This window comes from Trichechus manatus, unplaced genomic scaffold (assembly GCF_000243295.1).
Source record: "Trichechus manatus latirostris isolate Lorelei unplaced genomic scaffold, TriManLat1.0 scaffold00057, whole genome shotgun sequence".
In the NCBI taxonomy this organism is placed as follows: Eukaryota; Metazoa; Chordata; class Mammalia; order Sirenia; family Trichechidae; genus Trichechus; species Trichechus manatus.
This window is the reverse complement of record NW_004443993.1, coordinates 14,207,144-14,215,221: the sequence shown is the minus strand read 5'-3', so window position 1 is coordinate 14,215,221 and position 8,078 is coordinate 14,207,144.

Here is an 8,078-nt window from a genome sequence, read left to right as displayed (position 1 = left end):
GAGCAGGGAGAGACCTGGGAGGACCCCTGACCCGGACTCCTGGCCTCCAGCGCAGGGAGAAGGTGCTTCTGTTCTCTAAGGCTGCCCATGCTGTGTGTGTGTCACGGCGGCCCTGGGGGACAGAGATGCTGGCCTGGGGTCCACGGCACCTTACAGGACGTCATTGCCACTGGCAGTGAGACTTGTCTGTTTTCGGGCATGTCCTTTCCTTCCAAAGTCAGTGTTTCCGCACCGCATACAGAAATGCGCTGCGTGCAGCCCCGTGTCCACCGTGCCCACCCCCCACCCTGCCATCACTCGTGCCCCTTCCTCTGTGCCCTGTCCCTGGACCCCCTCCCCTGGGTACCCCCACATCCTCTGCTCAGGGGGAGCACACTCCACGTCGCGACAGGCCCGTGGGCCCCAGTGTGTGGCTGGGCTCCTGTCCCCGGGCGTCCTGGGTTATGGCGGGGGGCGGAGGAGGTGGGAACAGGTGGAGAAAACCCGCTGCTGTGGGGCTGCCCCGATCGTGGCCCACATGTGTCCGAGCAGAACTGTGCTCAGGAGGGTTCTCAGTGGCTGCTTGTTGGGAAGTGTATTGCCGGGGCTTCTCCGAAACGCCTCTGGGTGGACTTGAACCCCCACCTGCTTCTGGTGAGAACCCCTCTCCAGAGAGTTTCCCACTAGCCTGCACCCACATCCAGGAGCTGGAGCTGAAGGGGCCTCCAGGTGCCGATACCTCACTCCCGGGGCACCCGCGCCTGGGGCTCAGGAAGCGCAGCCTAGCCCGGGAGCTGGGTGCCATGTTGGGAGGGGTCTCAGGAAGGAGGCGGGGCTGGGGGTCCTGCTCCCCTCCGCGGTGGCGACACGCAGGCGTACGGGCCGCAGAGCGCTGTCCACCGAGGTCCCTGCGTGGGAGAGCCACGATGGCGGTGTCGTCTCCGGGGATTTGCCCTCTTCTGTGGGGTCTCTGGCCCCGCTTCCGCTCAGTGACGCAGGACCCCAGGCACACAACTGCCCCGACTCGGCCCGAGGACCGAGGGTTGTGCGTGGCCTCCTGGTCCTGTTCCCCGGCCCTCGTGGGTCTTCTGGTTACCTGCTGGCTCCCGAGCCCCGGGAGGCTGGTCGGTACCTCCAGACTCTCTCCTGCCTGGAGCCTCTGGAGGCTGCTGCCTGCCCAGAGAACCCTGTGTAGCCAGATGGGCGGGGCGGGGTGGGGGGGCTTGTCTGATCCGGCCACCCAGGGTCCCACCCCTCTGAGGCCTGCCGAGCACCTGGCTGGGGCTTACCTGTCCCCCACTGGGTGACCGAGGCTTCAGCAGGGACGGAGCGCTGCCTCACGACGCCCGCCTGGGCCTCGGCCTCCCACCCATGGGGTGGCTACGCAGTCCCTGCTCCATGGGGTGACAGCATTCAGGAGGGAAGGTGTGCCTGAGACCCCAAATGCCACCCTGCAGAAACAACGTGAGCCAGATGGGGGAGTACGAATTCCCCTGCAGCCACGTGACAAGGTGAAGAGAAGCGCGGTTAATCGGCGTATCCGAAAGCTAATCACTTCAGCACGTGATCAGGATGAAAGGTACGGATGGCAGAGTTTATCGATTGATTTTTAAATTTTAAAGGAACTCCGGGGGCCGTTCAGTTGATCCTGACGGCTGGTGACCCTGTGTGTGTCAGAGTAGAACTGTGCCCCACAGGGTTTTCAGTGGCTGAGTTTTCGGTAGATCGCCAGGCCTTTCTTCTGAGGAACCTCTGGGTGGATTTGAACCTGCAACCTCTCGGTTAGCAGCCAGGCATGTACACTGTGTTCGTACCGTTGTTAGGTGTCGTCACGTTGGTTCCAACTCACAGTGACCTTGTGTACAAGGGAACGAAATGCCGCTCGGTCCTGCACCGTTCTCACCATTGTCGCTATGTGGTCATCCATCTCATTGAGGGTCTTCCTCTTTTTCCCTGACCCTGTACTTTACCAAGCGTGACGTCCTTCTGCAGGGACTGATCTTTTCTGATAACGGGTCTAAAGTACGTGAGGCGCGGTCTCACTGTCCTCGCGTCTCAGGAGCACTCTGGCTGCACTTCCAAAGTAAGGCTTCGTGATCTAGGCGTGTGGCTGACTCTCACGGGCTGTCCGTTTGGACGCCGAGTTTTTATCAGAAATGCCACATTTCCTAAACCTGTCACGGCTGGAAAGGTGGTTGGATGCCCACACGCCCAGTGTGTTAAGACGCACGAGCCGTGGTCCTGTGAGTGAGGTGGTGTTCTTGTTTAAATTTAAATGAATTAACAGTCTGAATGTGGCTTCTTGGTCACACGGGTCCCCTGGGGCTGACCTAGTGTCCACCCACCTTGCAAGGCTTGAGTGGTGGCACGGCTTCCATTACTGCCTGTGTGACTGTCCCCGCTTTGCGCGGGTCTCCATGACTACTACGAGCTGCCAGGATCTGGGCAGAGATGTCCCCTCCTCACCGAGGCCTATGGTGGCTTCCGCAGGCCTGAGCCTTGGGGAACGCGTCCTGGGCCCAGTGGGCATGGTGAGGGTCTTCAGCTGCACCCGGCATGGTCTGGGGTGACATCCGAGGGCTCTGGGGCAGCGTGGAACAGGCTGCAGCCCCCCTCCCCGCGATGCCCCGTGGCGCCCCCCAAGTACCTGGAGTATCCGTGGGGCCCTGCCCCCGTCCAGGGCACGTGGACAGTGCTGAGGCGGAACCCGCACAGCCTGAGCTTCTCTGGCTGCGAGTTCCACCATGTTGTGTGTCCACCGCCGTCTACTTCCGGAACATTCCGCCCCTGCCTTCCCGCCGCCTTGCCCGTTCCAGAAAGCAGGGCGTTTGGGGTGTCGTGTGGCAGGTGTTGTGGCGGGCACTGGGGCTGCACAGATGGGTGTGCAGCCCTGACTTGGCCACAGTGACCTCGGGGCGGGCCAGTCAAGCCTGGCTCCCTCCTGCTCTTTGGAGGAGGGTGGGCCAGCCTTTCAGCATGGGGTCCTGTCTCTGTGGAGACTGAGCAACAGGCTCAGATCCTGCCTCCTTGGTCCCGCGGAGTCTTCCAGATGCTTCTGGCCTTGCGAGGCCCAGGTACGGCAGTGTGTTGTTATTTGAATAGGTATTGCTAGCGGTACAGAGGGTTAGGCACTCGACTGGTAGCCAAAGGCCTAGAGGTTCGAGTTCACCCAGAGGTGCCTCATAAGAAAGTCCTGGCGATCTGCTTCCAAAAACTCAGCCACTGAAAACCGTGTAGAGTACAGTTTCATTCTGATACGTGGGGTCAGCGAGAGTCGGGATTGACTCCATGGCAACTGGTTTGGTTTTCCGGTGTATTTTAACTGCAAATGAGTGCACACACACTGGGGATAGTTAACGTCACAGACAAGCACAGAGACCTTTTTTTTAAAGTCACTCCACGTCCAGGAGACAGCCTCCCACCCTCTCTCCCAATGTCTAAGGTACACACGGAGGTCTTTCTGCACAAGCCTGGTGGTGTCTGTCTCCCGATCTCTCCTCTCAGGCCTGGTCGTGGCGTCCCTCTGCATGAGGACCTGCAGGCCACGTTCTGAGGACGGTGGGGTGGTGGCCCCAGCCCCCGCCCTGCTGGCTTCTGGCCCAGATGATATCATTGCCCACCAGTGGTGAGAGTCTGGGTGACAGCTCTGACGCCGGTCAGACAGGGATGATGGGGCGTCTGGGGAGCCCGAGGGGATGGGGCTAGGCGGCTGTGCAGGCCCCAGTCCTGCCCGCAGCTTAGTGACACCTGGTGGCCTTGCCCAGCCCCTCCCCACCTGAGAGAAGCTGCTGAGATCCCTGGTCACGTGGCACGGCCGGCCGTGGGGAGAGGAGGTGCACTGGGATCAAGGGGCTGCTGGTCCCCGAGGAGTGGCTGGACCTCCCAGGGCCTTGGGAGCCGGTGGCAGCAGGGGGCGCACTCAGCTCTGTTGCAGGGGGCTGGGCTGGGTGGGGACGCTCACGGCCGCCTGTTGGTGACACTGGGGTGGGACACAAAGGCCGTGTCACTGCCACGAGCGCCTTGGCTCTGTGATGGCTGGGTGAACATGGGTGCCCTCGCCCTCCCATTCCGGCCCCTCCAGACCCTCGCCGGGCAGGCTGCTCCCTTGGCATTCGGGGGCTGGACCGCTGCAGATGCCGCCAGTGTCTCCTGACGGCCCCCGACAAGGGACAGCTGCAGAGGACCAGCCCGCAGCTCCCGGGTCCTCACCCCTCACCTGCCAGGCCACGGGGCAGGGTGCTTCAGGGACCGGAGGGCGGGGGGAGGGCCTACCTCCCCACCTGTCCTCCCCAGAGTCTTGGGGCTCCTCCTCGCCCTCTCTGCCGCTCGCTGCTCGACCAGGCCCCTGAGACCCTTGTGAACAGCCCTAAGCGCTTCCTTGCAGAACGTCCCACAAGCACCTGTGCACGCACGCTCTGGGTACGTGCGCGCAGGCTTGTGACGCACCCACCGGAGCGGGAAGCTGTGCCGTATCTGCCATTGCTCCTCCGCTGCACGTGACCTGTCTGGACATTTCCAACGACCTGCTGTGTGGCTGCACCAGAGGGGGTGGAACCCCCGTCCTGGCAGGCTTCCTCATAGGTTAGCACAGGGGACGTCTTCAGGGGGGCTGTGTGCTCAGAACAGAGCTTGCCAGAAAGCCTCCAGGAGGGTCCCTTCCCACCAAGGGCCTCCCCTTGCCCTTGCCAGTACCAGATGCATGCGTGCGTGCACACATGTACACATTTAAAGGAGCCCTGGTGGCGCAGTGGTTAAGTGCTCAGCCGCTAACTGAAAGGCTGGCCTTTTGAACCCACCCAGCGGCTCCGCGGGAGAAACAGCTGGTGATCCGCTCGCGTAGAGGTGACAGCCTGGGAAGCCCTGCGGGGCAATTCTGCTCCGTCACGTGAGTCGCCGTGAGTCAGAACCGACTGGACGGTACAGCAACAACAACGGCGTATCTAAACTCTCTGACGCTGGGGAGCGTGGGGCGGCGTGCGCCGTAGCGGGCCTGCCCGTGTTGGAGCGGTTGGAGTCGCGCCCTCCCCGGGGGCCGGTTGTGGTTCTCTGCTCTCTGCGGCGCCGTCCGCTCTCTGCACGACGGTCGTGTGTCGGTGGTTTGCACGAGGGTTTGTGCACAGCACTTGGTCCCTCTCCGTGGGGCTCTTGCAGACAGCACGCGTACCGTGCATGTACACACGTGTCAGATGGTGCGGGGGGCAAGGGCTGGGCAGGGGGCGCTCACCTGGAGACGTCTGCAGCCGTGGGAGTGAAGCGCCCCCCAGAACCCGGAATAGCACATGCAGAGGTCCTGAGGCGCCCCTGCCCTCCTTGTGTGTGGGGCCGCGTCGTGGGGAGGGGGAGGGTGGCAGATCATGTGGGAGACCCGTGGGTGTGACCCCATTCCAGAGCCCACCACGGGGTGGGGTGCAGAAATGGGGCTGTTGTCGCCTGTGGCCTGGGAGCTCCGGGCCTTCTCGGGTTCTGGCTGCTGCTGTGGGGGGAAGGGGTCCCTGTGGAAAGGGTCCCCTCTCCAGGGTCGGCCACGGAGGCTTGAGTGTTGGGCTCCGTGTTGGACAGCAGGTTGGTGGCTCCCGTTCCGAGCTGTGCTGAGACCCCCGGCCCGTGCCCGGGTCAGGTGCCCACCCATCCCTCCCTGACGAGTGACCCTGAGGCCAAGGTGGCGGAGCCGTCACTGTCCTGGCACGGAGACTATTGTCTGTCGCGAGTTCTGTCGTGGGTGTCGCGTGTTCTGTGCACGGCAGGCGCCTTGGTCTCCTACGGGCTCTGCTTACACAGGGCATCCTCGCACGTGTCTGCGGTGCCACTGACGGTCTACGCGCGAGTCCGTGACTGCGCCCCACCCCCAGGCCCTCCTGGCACGGGGTCCTGGGCACTGTAAGGCCTGCTACAGGCCGTAGCTCTGTCTCCACCCCCCGCCCCCTGCACCCCAGCCCTGGCCTGGGGCTGCTGCTGGTGATGTCAGCGCAGGAACTGTGACGTCACTGGGTGGGGACGGCAGAGAAGGGGCCGGGTCCCCCACTGGGGGGGGCTGGCCCTGGGCCTGACAAGATGGAGGGTCCCCAGGAGGACACGGCAGGTAACCTGCTGCTATGGGGCAGGGGGCGGGCCCCTGGGTCAGCGTCACCCATGACCAAGCGGCCTGCTGGCGTCGGGGGTGGGGCTGGGGAGCTCCAGTGGGTGCGAGGGTGGCAGTCCCCTCCTGCAGCTTGCCCCCACCTCAGTTCCCCCCGGCGTCTGGGCTGACCATGCAGGTGTGTGGGCAGGGGGGTGACCGCAGGCCTCTGCCGCTCGGTGGGCACTGGTCACAACCTGGAGGGGTCAGTGTCTTTCCAGTTCCCTGCTGTCCCACGTGTGGCTTGCTCTCTTCACGCCCCCCTCACCTCCTGGGGACACCCCTCGGTGGGGGCAGCGCGGTCCGGGAGAGCTCACTGTCCCTGGTCCCCGGGTGATGCCTGGCCCTCGGTGTGTGTGTGCCCGAGCTGGCCGCCTTCCGGAAGCATCTGCCAAGCCCTCGTGTTGCAGCAGGAGCCTGGGGAGGCCGCAGGGCGTCCCTGAGGGGTCCGGTACCTGTTGAGTGGCCCGGCCGGTGAAGCACGTCTGTCCCCGGTCCTGGCGTGTCCCTACTGCAGGGCTGTCTCAGCCCCCCGCTGACCTCCTCTAATTGGTCAGGTTCTCTCCTCCCTCCCACGTGAGGCCCCGGATGCAGGGTGGGCAAACAGACAGAGTGAGACGGGCCTGAGCGGGGCCCGGGGATACAGTGTGGGCAGACAGACAGGGAGACGGGCATCACTGGGGCCCGGGACGCAGAGCGGGCAGCGCAGACAGAGGGACACAGGCCTCAGCAGGGCCCGGGTTGCGGGGCAGGCAGACAGACAGAGGAAAGACGGGCCTCAGTGGGGCCTGGGACACAGGGCTGGGCCTCAGCGTCCCTGTGGACTTGAGGAGGATGCCTTTCCTGAGGCTGTGGGGGGGTGACAGTCAGGTGCTCAGCAAACACTCGGCACCACTGCTGCTGTCTCCAGCCAGACCCGGCCGCGTTGGAGCTGCACGCCTGCCTGTGCCAGTTCCCCTCACTGTGGTGGTGCCGGCTACACCTGGTACAGAGGGTGCCCGGCTGGGGCGGGCACAGGCCCCGGGCCCCCTGCTCTGAGTCTGGGACCGAGGAGTGGGTGTGCACAGACAAGACACAGGCAGCAGCTTTGGGACAAGCGGCCTCCCCGTGTGGTTGGCTGCCTCCCCAGTCCAGATCCAGAAGACACTGCTAGTTGGGCCCGGCGCCGCTCGGGACCCCAGGGCTGCTGGCCCCGTGAGGCCTGGAAGCAGGAATCCCAGGGCTGCTGTCCCCGCTGGTCCCACGGCTCCGCATGTCGTCTGTCCCCCCTGACCGCACAGCCCTGAGCCAGGCCCCAGTGAGGACGGGAGGGAGAGAGACAGACACACAGAGAGGCCTTGGTCTAATCGGCTGCTTTTCTGGAGCTCACCGTCAGGGGAAGAGGTCCTCCCACCAGCCACGCGCGAAGGAAGGAAAGTCAGGGCGGGTCTGTTTGGGGAAAGCCGGTCACAGCGTCTGTTGTTCCTGGAACTTGAGCAGTAGGGGAGTCATTTCCTTTAGAAACCAGTGGGTGGTCACTGGGCAGGTGGTCGCTGGGTGGTGCGAGGCTGCCCGGGGCCTCTGTCACTCCCCCGCCCAGCGCACAGCAGGAGCTGCCTCTCGGTGCAGCCCGTGCCGGGGAGTGGGCCCTGCCCACCGAACGGAGAACACGGAGGCCTCAGGGAGTCACCACCTCACCCTCAAGGGCAGCTACACGAAAAAGATGAACGATCACAAGTGCTGGCGGGAAAATCAGACCCACGTGCATGGCTGGTGGGAGTGTGACATGGGGCGGCCGCTGTGGGAGACAGGCTGGCGGCTCCTTAAAAAGCTAAACAGAGCCAGCCAGCAATTCCGCTCCTAGGTACCTACCTGAGAGAAACGAAAACACGTCCACACGGAAGCCTGCATGGGCATGTTCACAGCAGCATAATCTGCAGGAAACAAAAGGGGGACACGTCCCAGGTGTCCGTGGACAGATGATGGGGAGACACGCTGTGGCCCG